Here is a 15949-nt window from a genome sequence, read left to right as displayed (position 1 = left end):
TCCGAAAATCTCTCAAATTGATTGTCCAGCTTTTCTCTATTTAGCTTTTGAGGAAAAGGTAGAGCAGGCATATGCTCGCTCTTATTAGATTCATCCCTTCTCGAAGTTTCCTCTTTCTTCTTTTTGTTGGCTCCCTTCTTGCCTTTCTTCTTCTTCTTATCAATATCATTCTTCAGCTTCTCCCCATTTTCCTTTTCAAGTACCATAATTTTTTGGATTTGAGTGGTATCTTTCAACACTTGCCCGCTTCTCAAGGTCACAACATTCACCGTTTCTTTGGAATTTCTCTCAGTATCAGCTGGCAGAGTACCTAGGACTCTCTCAAATAATATTATTGCAATCTGTCCCACTTGTCTCTCCAAGTTTTGAAAACCAGTTCCCAATTCTTTGATACCTACCCCGTGAGCGTCCAACCTCTCATTTATCTTGATAATGAAGGCCTTCATTAGATCTTCTAGACCAGGCTGATTGGGTTGTTGAGGCTGAAATTGTTGCCTCTGCTGATTTTGGTATGGTGGAGCTCCTTGTCCCTAAGGTCTAGAGTTATTTTGTTGCCACACATTTGCAGTACATCCAGGTGAACTCCATGAAAAACCAGGGTGCCTCAGACCCATTGCATTATAATTTCCCACAACATTCATTTCCTCAGTTGAGGCTTGACACTCATGAGTAGGATGTCCTCTTCCACATATATCACAAGTTGCTTGACGCCCACTTTGTATTGTAGCCAAGGTCAGCTTTCGAATTTCTTTAGCCATAATATCAAGTTGTACCTGCACAGATGTGTTAGCATGAACTTGGTGAACACCTGTCGATCTTTTTCTTTCACCACTCTTAGAAGGCCACTGATTTGCATCTTCAGACAACTCATCAAGAATTGTGAATATCGCATCTGGAGTCTTATTCATCAATGGGTCTCCAACTGCATTGCTTAATATTTTACGTGAGGCCGGTGTCAATCTATCCCAAAAGTCCTAAAGTTGCATCCAGAGTTCAATTCCGCTATGTTGAGACTTTCTGACTGTTTCCTTAAACCTCTCCCAAGCTTCAAATACAGTCTCAATATCTTTCTGGCAGAAGTTATGGATTTCTCTTCTAAACTTGCTCATCTTAACTGATGAGAAATATTTATCAAAAAATTTTTTGGTCATCTCATCCCTTGTTCGAATTGATCCATTAGGTAAGCTTCGAAACCACTGATTTGCATCATCTTTGAGTGTAAAGGGGAATGCCCTTAAGTACACTGCATCTTGTGACACACCATTGTATTGAAAGGTATTCATAATCTCCTAAAAGTTCATTAGATGGTTGTTTGGATATTCGTTCATCTTTCCTCTGAAGACACAACAATTTTGAAGGGTTTGGAGCAACCCTTGCTTCAACTCGAAATTATTAGTTGCAATTGGAGGTGGTCGAACACTGGATAATCCTTGATTGTAGACGGTCTAGCATAATCGCCAAGTGGTCTCCCAGGCAAGGGTTGATGTTGATTAAGTCTGAGACCCCTCTCTTCTTCATAGATGTTCTGCGCATCTTTAATAGCTGCTTCCTCAACATCCCGTGCAGCTTGTTCTCTTCGTTGGACTGCTTCTCTAGCAGCCAAATCCACATTATCTTCACCGTTTCCAGCCATAAGTTCTTTGGTTGAGGATTGCCCAACCTTTTCTGTTGTCTCGGTGAGATTTCTTTCCTTCTTCAGCTGTCGCAGTTGTTTTTCAATTTCTGGCTCGTATGGTAGCACTTCCTTCGCAGAAGTTCGAGTCATGCACCAATCTAATATGTAACTTGTGCACAGTCAAAGAACACCAAACGTAAAAATAGAAAAATAAAATAACATTAAAAGAAAAATTTCTGAATTAACACTACAAACTATTTCAAACTATTGATTGCCAATCCCCAGAAACGGTGCCAAAATTTGACGAGCTCGAAGCACACACTTAAATTATGCTCGCTAGTCAAAGATAATATAGTATAATATCGTATCCACATGGATTGGATTTAAACAATATTTTCTTAGTTTCTAGCTTGATTGATATCCAAGAGAATCAACAATTGAGATTTATCTGATTAATAACTAAAATTAACTAAGAATCTAAAGCTATTGACGAATGACTATCGCAAAAAGGTAAGCAAGTAAGTTATCAGTGGGAGAAAATATGGATTAATAGGATAGGTGAAAGATAATTGTTTGAGATCTAACTCTAGATAATTCACTTCTAATGTTAATTGAGTCTCTCGAATTCACTCAATTATCAGTTCAAACGTTCAGCAAAAACTCCTCTCTCGATTAAATTTCAACCTCACAAGATGAACTAATTTAAGCACGTGAAGATATGCAAGAATGCGTAGTGGATTGATCTTTAGGAAAACCTCTTTCGATTATTCTCCTAACTAAGTTTAATCAATAATTCAACTAGCCTCTTTCGATTACTAAGAAGAATTAATGAACTCAACGAACAATATAATGCAAAGATATCACAAGTTATGTCTCTCTCGATTACATGAACAAGTGACTATAGATACAACAATTAAATCATCCAAAATGATTTAATACATAAAACTAGAGTTATAATCCATAGACAATCATCAATACACCAAATTCATCAAACCCTAAAGAGAACTACTCCATAGATATGGAGCAATTCATCACAAATATAATTAAAAGATAGGAAAACATAAATTCAATCCAAACTCGGGTCTTGAGTGAGGAAGGAATGATGAAATCCTTATGCTTGTGTTCTTCCAACTTCTCCTTAGCCTCCTTAGGTTGAATATGTGTCAAAGTCCAGAAAATAACATTTTTCATGTATTTATACCAAGTAGGGTTGGGCCCAGACGAAACCACCTTCTCCTAGCCGAAATAGGATTGTCACTCTGTAAAACTTGCATGGGCGCGTCGCATGGGGCAACACGTCATGCGGGGCATTAGTGGGGAAATCTAGAGAGTTGAAATTTGACAGGCATCAGGAATTTGCACACGCACGACGCCTGACGCGCCGCGGCAATATGGATTTCTCAGAGTACAGATTGTTTCGTGCGTTTTGACATCCATGTGTGATTTTCGACCCCCGAACGTGATCCTGGCTTAATCTATCGGGCTTTTACCCAGACTTCAAATCCCCAAATAGCTCGAACTCATTTCATACATCTACATAGCTCGGAATCACTCCTACATGGTATAAAACATGCAATAAGTAAAAAACACTAGATTAAACCTCAAACACAATAAAAGTGCAGTAAATTAGAGTGCATTAACCTACTAAAATACGAGATTATAGCCTACCATCACTCCTCTAGATCTATAACTAACGCCGATCACTAACATGACAAACCACAAAACCTCTTCTCTTTCCTTGTGCAAAATCTAACATGGCAGGTAACCGAGAAGAAAGGGTGAGGATAACAAGTGACCTACCGACCAACCTCAAAACCGTCCTCAATGAGAGTGAAACAACTGGTGAGGATACGACACCGAGTGAGTCCCCTAGGCAAGATGGGTCTTCACCCCCACACTGCAGTATAACAAAACCTCATGGAAAATGAGCCTCTACGTCTGTGGAGAAAGGGGCACCCCAAGCTGTCAAAAAGCTTCTCGAGGCGTGGTTGACCGACACACTGATGAGCATCCTCAACAAAACCACTCCAGGCTCAATTGTAGAAACTGCAGGGACTGTCATGATCTTACAAACGGATGAGCAGGGCAATCAGCCACCCTGTCCAACATGTACAACTCACAGTGTCATTGATAATGCACGTGATAACGCCCTTACAACCATCTTAAAAAGGATGGAAGAAATGGAGAATGAAAATAAGGCGCTCCGAGATCAGATGAAAGAACATCAGGAGCGGGTCAATAAAATACCATGCGCCCCTAAATTGCTACCGAAAATAGACATCGGCCGTTTCATAGAGCAGCCATACATTGATGATGAAGCTTTACATTCTATAATAAAAACCTTTATAATGCCGCCGTACCTCAAAATATACGATGGCACGACCGACCTAGAAGATCATGTGACCTATTATGTCACCGCCGTGAAAGGCAACGACCTCGCCAAAGAGCAAATGATCTCCATTTTGCTGAAACAATTGAGCGAAAACCCTCACGGGAGGAGCATTAACATGGTATTCGCAGCTACCAATGAGCTTCATAGAAACTTCCGAAGAGATGGATGACAAGTTCATAACAGCCCATGCCGGGGCCCAGAAGACCGAAGCGAGAATGAACGACATATTTGTCGTTAAACAGGACCTAGGGGAAGGGCTAAGGGACTTCCTCACCCAGTTCAATCGAGTAAGGATTACTTTGCCGAACGTATCCGAAGGAATGGCGGTTGCAGCCTTTCAGAACGGGCTGAGCAGGGATGATTCGAGAGAACCTAGGAAATTATTGAGTCGGCTGATGAAGTATCCCCCAACCACTTGGAATGAAATACACAATGCTTATTATGCCGAGGTACGAGAAGATGAAGATGACCTCAATGGACCAACTCATCGACTGTCCTCGGTACAGGCCGAATCCAGAAAAGGATCGAAGGAATGATGCCAGAAGAGATCTTGCAGTTCCGCGACCTAACAGGGAACGACATCAGCCGTATGTCAGATCGACCGCTGCGGCCTCCCCCCTCTACGAAGATGGCTCGTCTAGACCAAAGACAGGGACTCACCAGAATGAAAGAGGTATGCCCCCGTTACTATCCGCTCATAATTTTTGTGTGTCACCTACAGAGATAGTCTATGCTTTGGAGAAACTCGAACCGAAGGTAAAGTGGATGCATAAGATGAGGTTGGATTGTAGTACCAGAAAATCCGAAGTCCTCTACGAGTTCCATCAAGAATGAGGGCACAAAACAGAGGATTGCATCGCCCTAAGGCAGGAAGTCATAAACATGTTGCGACAAGGACACCTCAAAGAGTTGCTAAGCGACCGGGGAAGGACCAACTTTGCCAAAGCCACCCTTGCCTGCATGCACCATCCACATGATCATCGGCGGTGGCGACGACTCCTCCATCAACAAGGTGAAATTAACCACTACCCACAAGCTCAATCGATTAATCACCCACGAACGGTATGACAGACTCGAAGAAAGTATCATCTTCGATAAGTCATACACTAATGGTTGACATTTCCTCACAATGATTGTTATACCCCATGTTTTCGTACATAGAAGTACGCCATACATAAATTGATATAAGCTCGGAAATGAGATGTTACATTTTGCATTTTTGTACGTCAAGGTTTCGTCGTAAGTTAATCGACGTAAGTTCGGGAATGAGAATTATTTTGAGATTATAAGCATTATGCTATTTCAAACAAGTGACGAGTAAATTCGTGAAGGTGAGAGGGTAAGCTAATCAAAGAAAACGAGTTCCGTCGAAGTTTGGCAATTTTGGGATAAAATACGGTCCGAGCTAAAATACCCGATATTTATGGACTAGTACCATACAAGGTACCACATGGCCATGATGGTATGATGTATAAAGTGTGTTAAAAATGAATAGTATTTTAAATAATTTGAGATAATTTTTAATTATGTGGGTGATTGGTTAATTATTGGATAATGGGATATTACCCAATTAAATAAGAAATTATTTGGATAAAGATAAAACTCCCCCCAACGTGGCAGCCTCCCATCCAATTTGAGTGAGTCATTAAGCCTTGCTTAAATGTCACATTTTGAGAATTAAGGTGGCTAGTCATCCACCAAGTGGGATCCACACCACCAAGGCTTCAAAGCTTGTGCTTGGCTTGGTTACACTTACATTTGCATTAGGATGAAGATGATGGAAGATCCATCATTAAGCTTAAAGCAAAGAGATTTTTTATAAGTGGTGCTTGTGCTCTTGACAAAGCAAAAATGATGCATTTTAATGAGAAAAATGGGAACTTTTATGGCACTAAGCTTGGTCGTATTGCAAACCACTTTTATATCCAGTATACTAGTGTTGAACTTAATGAAATGTTGTCACGCCATATGAATGAAAGCTAGGTCTGTCAAGTGATGGATGAAACTTCAATAAAATTTTACACGAAGTTATACGGATTTTTCCCTACTTCGATCCTCCTTTACGTGTTTCGTCGCAAAAGACGTGTGTTATAGAGATTGTCAAGAGAATCGGCTCAGGTATATTAAGGCTATCCCTTCTTTCTTTTGGCATGATCTATACGACATTAACGAAATGAGCAAATGCACAACTTCCATAAATGACTCTATTCATATAAATATTAGGGGTGTCTATATTCTTGATTCCCCACGTGAATTATTATTATATCTTCTGTTCATGGGTCTCAGAAAAATATGTATTTGATAAAATTTATCCGACAGACATATTATTTTTATGACATTCCGAGAAAATTTTATTAACGTATTTCTTATGCATTTCATGTATTTATACATGTACATTGACGCATGACCAAATGGTGTTATATACGCATATATATATGTATATTATATTTATATGGGATATGGAAAAAAGGTTACGGCATTATATACGCATCACCACCTGATCAGCTGGTATACGTCGATCATTTTGCCCATAGTGGCCGAGATGATATGATGGGATGCCCTTAGAGGCTTGATGATGTTATGAACGCATATACCCATGCATGGTATGACATTTATACGCATATTCATGATATTATAATATTAAACAATTCATAGAGCTATTCAGACATACATGTTGAGTCTTTTACTCCATGTTTCTCTCATGTCTATTATTTACTGATGTTCATTCCTTACATACTCGGTACATTGTTTGTACTGACGTCTCTTTTACCTGGGGACGTTGCGTTTCATGCCCGCAGGTCCCGATAGATAGGTCGAGAGTCCTCCAAGTAGGCTATCAGCTTAGCGGAAGGTGTTGGTGCGCTCCATTTGCTCCTGAGTTGCTTGTTTGGTCAGTATGATTTAGACGTGTATTGTTTGGTATGGCGGGGCACTGTCCTGACCTTTATGATAATTATGTATTCTCAGAGGCTTGTAAACAGATGTCATGTACGTAAAAGACTGTATGGCCTTGTCGGCCTATGTTCAATGTATGAGTGGTTATTTTGGCCTTATAGGCCCGTATTTCTTAAGTATAAGTTGGTATTTCATGTTGTATTATACTTATCTCACGGCAGCCTCTCCGACTCAGTTATCTATGATAGTATGATACAAAAAGATACATTATGTTGGTACTCGGTTGAGTAAGGTACTGGGTGCCCGTCGCGGCCCATCGATTTGGGTCGTAACAATGGCGCCCTCGTTATTACTTTACGAATTTTAGATACCGAAGTGAGACGCATTATGGAAGATGACGGGAGCGGCGCGTGTATTATCTATCCTCGAGTACTAGCACAAATAAAACTCGAAGATAAGATAGTGTCGTGTTGCATCACGCTAACTGGTTTTAACAATGCAGTTGAGCGAACATATGGAGAAATCACACTCCCCGTTCTGGCCGGTGGCATCACTCTGGAAACCACATTACACATCATGGACCAAGACACAACGTACAACGCCATAGTATGGCAACCATGGATACACACCATGAGAGTCGTCCCTTCCAGTTTATATCAGGTCATCAAGTTCCCAACTCCGTGGGGAATATTCAGTATACGAGGGGAACAACGCACATCTCGGGAATGCTACCGCATCACCCAAGACAGCTCGGCTACCCAACAAAAGAGGGACAAAGAAAAAAAAGGTATAGCAATCAGCAGGATCGAGGTCGGCACACGATGACAACGGGGACGACATCAGAGACCCAGATATGGTCGAAGCTACATGAACAACCATAGAAGACCTCTATCCCGTTCAATTAGACCTCAACAACTGCAGCAAGAAGGCTTACACTGGCTGCAAACTTCAGGAACCAGGTAAATTCCGTCAATTCTTAGCAGCTAACGCAGATTTATTTGCTTTCAGCCATGCAGATTTGCCAGGTATCCCAAAAGAAATCGCTACGCACAAACTGAATGTCGACCCATTCCACCCCCCAGTAAGATAGGTCAGACGTAAATTCAACTCCGCAATTAATGACGCGGTACGTGAAGAGGTGGAAAAACTGTTGGAAAATGGCTCCATCAGGGAGTCGAAGTACCCCTAGTGGGTCGCCAACGAGGTCACGGTGAAAAGAAAGAATGGGAAATGACGGATGTGCGTGAATTTCACAAATTTAAACAAAGCATACCCCAAGGATTCGTTTTCATTACCCCATATCGACCAACTCATCGATGAAACGATCGGGCATGAACTACTGAGCTTCTTGGATGCTTATTCAGGTTATAATAAAATCCTCATGGAAGAAGAGGATCAGGGAAAAACCACATTCGCCACCCATCAAGGGACGTACTGCTACAGGGTCATGCCCTTCGGGCTAAATAACGCGGGGGCAACTTACCAAAGGCTGGTGACTAGGATGTTCAAGGACCAGCTCGGCAAAACGATGAAAGTCTATATAAACGACATACTGGTCAAGTCCAAAAGGAAAGAAGATCACAGCGACCATCCGAGAGAAACTTTCGAAATACTCAGATGGTACGGAATGAAACTGAACCCCGAAAAGTATGTTTTTGGCGTGTCCTCAGGAAAGTTTCTAGGTTTCCTGGTATCACAACGAGGGATCGAGGTAAATCCTGACCAAATCAAAGCCATCGAGGGGATACCGAAACACTTGACCACCATAAAACAGGTTCAAAGGTTGACTGGCTGTATTGCCGCCCTATCAAGGTTCATTTCACGATCGTCGGATAGGTGTCACAAATTCTTTGGCGTACTTAAGAAGGATAACGGCCTCCAATGGACTTCTGAGTGCGTCCAGGCCGTGAAGAAATTAAAGGCATACTTGTAGTTGCCACCATTGCTTTCCAAACCAGAGACCGGGGGACCATCTCCTCGTTTACTCCACCGTATCCAAAGTAGCTGTGAGCGCAGTACTGGTTTGAGAAAGCAAAAGTATGTAATCCCCCATCTACTATATTAGCAAATCATTAGTCGACACCGAGACGAGGTACCCTCACCTCGAAAAACTGTCCTTGGCCTTAGTCGTAGCTTCGCGAAAACTTAGACCGTATTTCCAATGCCACCCCATCTCGGTCGTAACGACTTTCCCCCTAAGAAGCCTTTAGCATAAACCCGAGCTATCAGGAAGGCTGGCCAAATGGGCTATCGAGCTAAGCGAGCACGATATCACATACCAGCCGCGAACCGCGATAAAGTCACAAGTGCTCGCTGACTTCGTCGCCGACATTAGCGCAATAGTGATGCTCGAAGTTAAAAGAGAATTCGCCCAAACTTCCCCCCAAACACAAGACCTCTGGGTCCTGTACACCGATGGTGCGTCCAACGGGTCAGGGTCCGAACTAGGACTCGTACTTAAAGTTCCAACCGACGAAGCAATTCACTAGTCCATAAGGTGCCTGGATATAGCTAACAACGAGGCCGAGTATGAGGCCGTAATTACAAGTTTGACGCTAGCACTCAAGTATGGGGTAAAACGGTTAAAACTACGTTGTATTCCCAACTCGTAGTCAATCAAGTCACAGGGACTTTTCAAATCAAGGAACAAAGATTGCAAAAATATCAGACCGAAATTTGCATAATGCTACCCGAGTTTGACGAATGTCAGCTCGACCAAATTCCACGAGCACAGAACGCTGAGGCGGATGACCTTGCTAAGCTAGCCGCAGCCACCAAAAGCATTAGAACTGGAGACAGAAACGTGTTCCACCTCATCAACTCATCGCTAGACCAAGTCGAGATAAGAACCATAAACTTAACTCGGGACTGGCGCAATCGTATTATTACATACTTGCAGGACGACGTACTCCCAGATGATAAAAAAGAGGCCAAGAAACTGAGAATACAAGCGGCTAGATACAGTATCATTCTCAACGACCTGTATAAGAGAACTTACAGCGGCCCTCTGGCAAAATGCTTGGGCCCAAACCAAACTCGATGCGTCCTTGAAGAGGTCCACGAAGGCCATTGTGGAGCTCACTCCGATAATCAGGCTCTGGTCAGATGCCTCATACGGGCAGGATACTATTGGCCCACCATGAAACAAGAGACCGCAAACTTCGTAAAAAGATACGGGCAATGCCAAAACTACGCCCCAATGATTCACCAGGCGGGAGATCACCTCCACTCGGTCACCTCACCTTGGTCGTTCATCAAATGAGGAATGGACATCGTGGGGCCCCTCCCGACAGGACGAGGTAACGTATGATTCCTTTTAGTTTTAAATGACTACTTATCTAAATGGGTGGAAGTAGGAGCATTGGCCGTGGCCGGAAATATTACCAAAAGTACTGTGGGCTTATCGAACAACTCTAAAAACGAGCACATAAGAGACACCCTACTCTTTGGTCTATGGGACCGATGCAGTAATACCAGTCGAGGTCGGAGAACCCAGCCTAAGGTACTCCCATGAGAGCGGTACGAGCAACGACGAAAACCGAAGGCAGGAGCTCGATGAGGTCGAAGAATGAAGAGATATGGACTATACACGAATGATCGCCCAAAAACAACAAAGAGAACGCTATTATAACAAGAAAGCAAAGGCCAGGCCGCTTAAAGTCGGGGACTACTTGCTTAAAGCTAAAATACAAACGAGCAAAGACCCACGGGAAGGCAAGTTAGGAACAAATTAGGACGGTCTGTACACAATCACAGAAAAGGCAAATAAAGGATCATTCCAATTAGAAATAATGGAAGGAAAGTTGCTACTAAATAACTGGAATATTAGCCACCTCAAATACTTCAACTTTTAAAAAGATAAAGCGTCCCCCAAGTCGTATTCTTTTTTCCCTCACTTGAGTTTTGTCCCGGTTGGGTTTTCTCAAGGAGGTTTTTAACGAGGCAACGAAGGGAAAACTTTAAGTCAAAGTACACGAGGACGACGCCGTGACCACTAATTCATTGCTCGACCTCTCAAATACTCTCCAGGTAAACCAATGAAGGGACTAGATAGATTGGGACTGGGACTGGAACGCCAGCCAATGCACGAAAAACTTGTAAATTTCTCCATGTGTGAAACCAAAGCAACAACACCGAGGTAATAAGCTTTATGGTTATCAGCACATCTTTCTAAAATTCAGGTTATGTTCGACCTTATTCAAACTAACACCTACTGGCCCTCGGCCATAATTAAATTGAGGTTATGTTCGACCTTGTTCGAACTAACACCTACTGGTCCTCGGCCATAATTAAATTCAGGTTATGTTCGACCTTGTTCGAACTAATACCTACTGGCCCTCGACCATAATTAAATTCAAGTTATATTCGACCTTGTTCGAACTAACACCTACTAGCCCTCGGCCATAATTAAATTCAGGTTATGCTCGACCCAGTTCGAACTAACACCTACTGGCCCTTGGCCACAACTAAATTCAGGCTATATCTGACCTAGTTTAAACTAGCACATATCGGCCCTCGACTGCAGTTCGAACAAAAGTTCATGTTCGACCTCGCTTGAACAAATGCCTATCAATCTTTAGCCGCAACTCGCCATTAAGTGATCACGACCAATAAGAAAAAACCAAGGCAGCCAAGCGACATAATTAAAAAACATACAAATACAAAAACAAACCACAGGAAAAGAAGCATATGCAAAAAAACGAAGTTGGCATTTCATACTTGAAACATTTTTACAAAGGCTCATGAAGACGCCACCAACTACACATAAAAGTTAACAAAAAAGAGAATAAGAAAAACTATTGGTCACCACCATCACGGCCTTCCGCGCCTTTACCGCCCTGACTACCGACGTCCTCGCCACCTTGGTCACCCCCGCTTACACCGCCCATGCCGTCGAGATAAGCAGTATCATACCAAGCATCCTTTTTAAGACGGCTCGCGACTTCATCATCTCCCTCTTCATCGCTCTCAGGAGTAGTGGGATCATACCCGCAAGCGACTCGAGCTTCACGGGCTTCAACACGAACATCCTCGAGAGCGGCCTCAAAAATGGATCCCGCCTTGTATAAATCTCGGTATATCTCCAATTGAGCTTCGGCGTGAATCCATTCCTCATACGATGCCCGAGGAACGTTGGGAAATTCCGAAGTATGGGAAGAAGAGGGTTGTGCAAGCAGTTGAGCCTTCTCAGCTTCCAATGCGACCAACTGACCACGAAGGAAGGCGTTATCTTTCTCCAGCTCTCCGACCCTCCCCTCTAGTCGTTCTTCCTTTGTTTTTGTCGCGGGCTGGTCGTTCTCCCGCTCAGCCTGAAGGGTGTTGTTCGCTAGCTCAAGTACCTCCAATCTCCTCTGAGCGTCCACGCGAAAAGATTCCGCCTTCTCAAGCTTGCTCTGCTTCTCACTAACTTCACCCATAAGGCCGTGCAACTTAAGATGACATTCTTCCAGTTGCCTACGCAGCTCAACCACTTGCTCTTGAAGATCACTACACTGGGCCTCCACGCCCTTGCTGAATTCAAGCTCCTCCTCCTTACTCCTCAACGTTCCCTCAAGGACACTGGACTTCTTGATGGACTTTACCAATTCATCATCTTTCTCCTTTAACTCGTCTCGAAGGGCTTGCATGTCGCTCCCCTCATTAAGTCACCGACGAAGTTCCCGGTGCTTGCGTCGGTACTCAAAGTATTTGCTTTGCAATCTCACAAAAATTGCCCTGCGCCTCTCCTCCCTTTGGGCACTCTCGATCTCCAATATCATCGTCTGCGACCAGAAAAAGAAAACAAATGAGTCAGAAACAAAAGCAAAGGTAAAAAGAAGAGAAAATAGAACGCCAGAAACTCACTCTAAGGGCAAGACCAGTAATGCTCCTTGACAGAGCAACATCGTCCATGGACAATGAGGGTCTTGCCCTCTATCTCGGAACAAAGGGGTCAAGGCTAGGGACCACGTCCTCTGTGTTCTTTAACAAATCACGATCCATAGGGATTGCGATGGTCCTCGGAGACCCCTCCAACCTTATCTCAAGTTGGGTGAAACCTTCCTCCATCATTCGCATATCGCCAACATCAGCCGGTTGGCAAGGAAGTGTCATCAGCCGGTTGCGAAGTCGATGGCTCATCTTGCCGCAAAGTGTCTGAGACCCCGGTGGCTGGCCCTTCTGTCTCCATCATCACGGGGGGAGGGGGGGAGGACGCATCGACATCGGCCTCCACCGACCTCGAAATCTCTGATACCGGTTCACCCTCGTCTCCAATGATGATAGTCACCGTCTCGCGCAACGAAAAATCATCTTCCATCACGTCGGCAGCGTGAGCAACCCCGTCCCCAGTATCCACGGGCCTCCTCTTGCGAGGCATCAAATCTTCCTCGCCAAGTGCCAACTCCTCCTCGTCTTCATCTATAAGACGATATAATGAAGAGGTCGAAGAAGGAGCAGACCGAGACATACCAACAGGAGGAGCCGTGGCATGAGCAGCGGCAGCAACGAATGAAGAAGGGACCGGGGCACGAGCCGAAGATGACACCGTTGAGGAAGGAGCGGAAGCAGAGTCCTTGGTGTTCTTCCTCTTTCTGAACGCAGGGGCGGGAGCTCTCGATCTCGTCGAAGACCTCCTGGCTAAAGTTAAGGAAAATACAAAAGAGAGCGAAAATCAGCCAAAGATAACTTAAAAGGAAAATAACCAAGAAGTTGATAATAAAGATAACTTACCAGTCGGGGGAGGATGGGGGCCAAACTTTTTGACGAAGCCCGGCCACTCCCGTATCCCCACGATGTGAGGAAGAAGCCGTCCTACCCAGTCAAAAATATCGTCGACAAAGGGAGGAGGCAAACGCGTAGCTGCACAAAAAGAACGGAAGGTTAGAACCACAGCCAAGCACGACGGGGAATTAGATACTTACAAACGAGGAAGTCGTGTACTTACAAGTACAATTCCAAACCTCAGAAAAACCCTCGGCATTGGCCACCACATCCTCAGTTCTGACAAAGAAGAAGTTGAGCCATAATTGGCGGTTAGCCTTATCATCCATTTTCACTACCAAGCACTTGCCTCCTCGGTGGCGGAGATTCAACAACGTCCCCCTGTAAAAGCTGGGAGCGAATAGGTGCGTCAAATGTCGGAGTGAGAGTTCGACCCCGGCCAGCTCCGCAAACTTGGTGAGCATCCTCAAGAGTTTGTAAACGTACGACGCAAGTTGAGCCGGGCAAACACCGTAATAGCGACAAAACTCCTCCGCCAGCGTAAGAAGAGGAAGAGTGTAACCAACATGGAATGGGTAGGCGTAGAAGACGCAGTACCCAGGGCGGTGAACCTGCACGGCATCCCACCCGGTAGGGATCAACTCAATATGGTTGGGGAGACCGTATTTTGCCTTAAGCTCCATCAAATCACCCTCTTTCATCGCTGATTTAAAAGTTGCGGGGTCGACTTCAGGCAGTTTCGAGAAGTCGGACCTGATATCAGGGTTACGAGGAACTATCTCCTCCACCGTTGGGAAGCTTCCGTCCTCGCGGTCGCAGAAACGTCCTTCGCATGAGGGGGAAACACCATCACTAATGGGATCGCATCGCTCCCCTTGCTGGACTCAGAAGGTATATTAGACATGTTTTCGATGAAATAGGGGAATGTAGTAAACAATAGAGGATTAAAAACGATAAGGATCGCGGGATTGAAGGGGAAAGATGCGCAATAATGGAAAAAGAAAGAAGAAGATATAAGGTTTCGATGCAGGAAGTCTGTAAAATTCGGGATTGCATCCTCGCATCCCTATTTATGGAAATTCGAGCGCCAGAACCAAAAAATTGCCTCATCATTGCCTGGCATCGGAATCGAAGTGGCATGACCAATCAGGAGTCCCACGCAAAACGAAACGACGCATCGGGAATACGCGTCATGATGACGCGTACGGTCGTGACGTCATTTGGATTCATGGACAGCACAACCCCAAAATTTGCGGCTCACGAAGAGCCACGTTGCCAGTTCGCCTCAATCATCGCGACTCGATCAGCTCGCACAAACGTTCCAACCGTAATGAACATAATCTGCTCACCAAGCCCGCCTGATTCCGGCCTCAATAAGCTGAGGGACTAACTGTATGGGTCAAAATCTGCTATAGAATATTTGAAATAAGATAATAAGGAAAGGGTTCTCGAGCCGTCGCTAGTCGAGATGGATCAGGAAGCAGTAAAGCTCATAGCCGAAGAGTCGTGGTTGAGGTGCCAATCATGGTCGAGGTCGAGCATCGTCGATGAAGTTGTAACGGCTAGTTTTCGAAATAGGGTGTTAAAGAGAATATTCTGTGGATATTCTCTGTGCATGTACTATCATGGTTTACTAGGAATATGCCTCATATAAATAGAAAAAAAAGAGAGAATATAGGCACGCGAGACTCAATTGTAAAAACAACACTTTGAAAAAAGATTCATTCTTCACTCAATACAAGACTTCACTTTATATTAAGATTCTCGTCAGATCCGAGGAATCCTCAATCGTTTGAGGATCTATCGTTCAATCATTGTAGGTGGAAGGTTCTTTTGTTTCATCTCTTGCTGATTAAATTATGCCTCTTAATTACATGAGTGCCATTATATTGTCATTTATTGAATATTATACACATTGCTGTTTTTTTTAATAGTAAAAGGCATTTATTACCTAGAATCATTATTGTCCTCACGCCATTCAACTACCTTTTTTGATTTACAAGATCTGAGGATTTTATTTGGGTCGAACAACCTGCTACTCTTCTTTGCCGTTCAGCAAGTAAATACGTCATTAGATTCATGATTCACATGCCTACTTTATGCTGATGATACGTGAAATTTTCAATAAGAATACAGCAAATATGCATTTCTCCATGTATTAAAAGAGTTCATTAGTCTCATTAACATTTACAAAAGTTACGTGTCATTCTTCTGAAACAAAGATATTAATACTCTAATAAATTCATGCAGAATACTTATCCAAATATAGATAAATCGCGCATGAATGGAGGGACAGCTCTACTCCAGTGCGCATGGATTCAAATATCACTGAAATTGCAACAAAA

At 43.6% G+C, this 15949-nt stretch overlaps 1 non-coding gene across 1 annotated transcript; it reads left to right on the top strand.

Moving 5' to 3' along the window:
- The first annotated feature begins 999 nt into the window (after nucleotides 1-999).
- On the top strand, nucleotides 1000-1103 carry LOC142176859 (small nucleolar RNA R71). The gene has a single exon (XR_012705665.1). It is a non-coding gene; the product is annotated as a small nucleolar RNA R71 (small nucleolar RNA).
- Nucleotides 1104-15949: the final 14846 nt, after the last annotated feature.

This window comes from Nicotiana tabacum, chromosome 22 (assembly GCF_000715075.1).
Source record: "Nicotiana tabacum cultivar K326 chromosome 22, ASM71507v2, whole genome shotgun sequence".
Taxonomy (NCBI): Eukaryota; Viridiplantae; Streptophyta; class Magnoliopsida; order Solanales; family Solanaceae; genus Nicotiana; species Nicotiana tabacum.
Note: the sequence above shows the minus strand (reverse complement) of the source record. Positions and strands in the feature narration are given on the sequence as shown.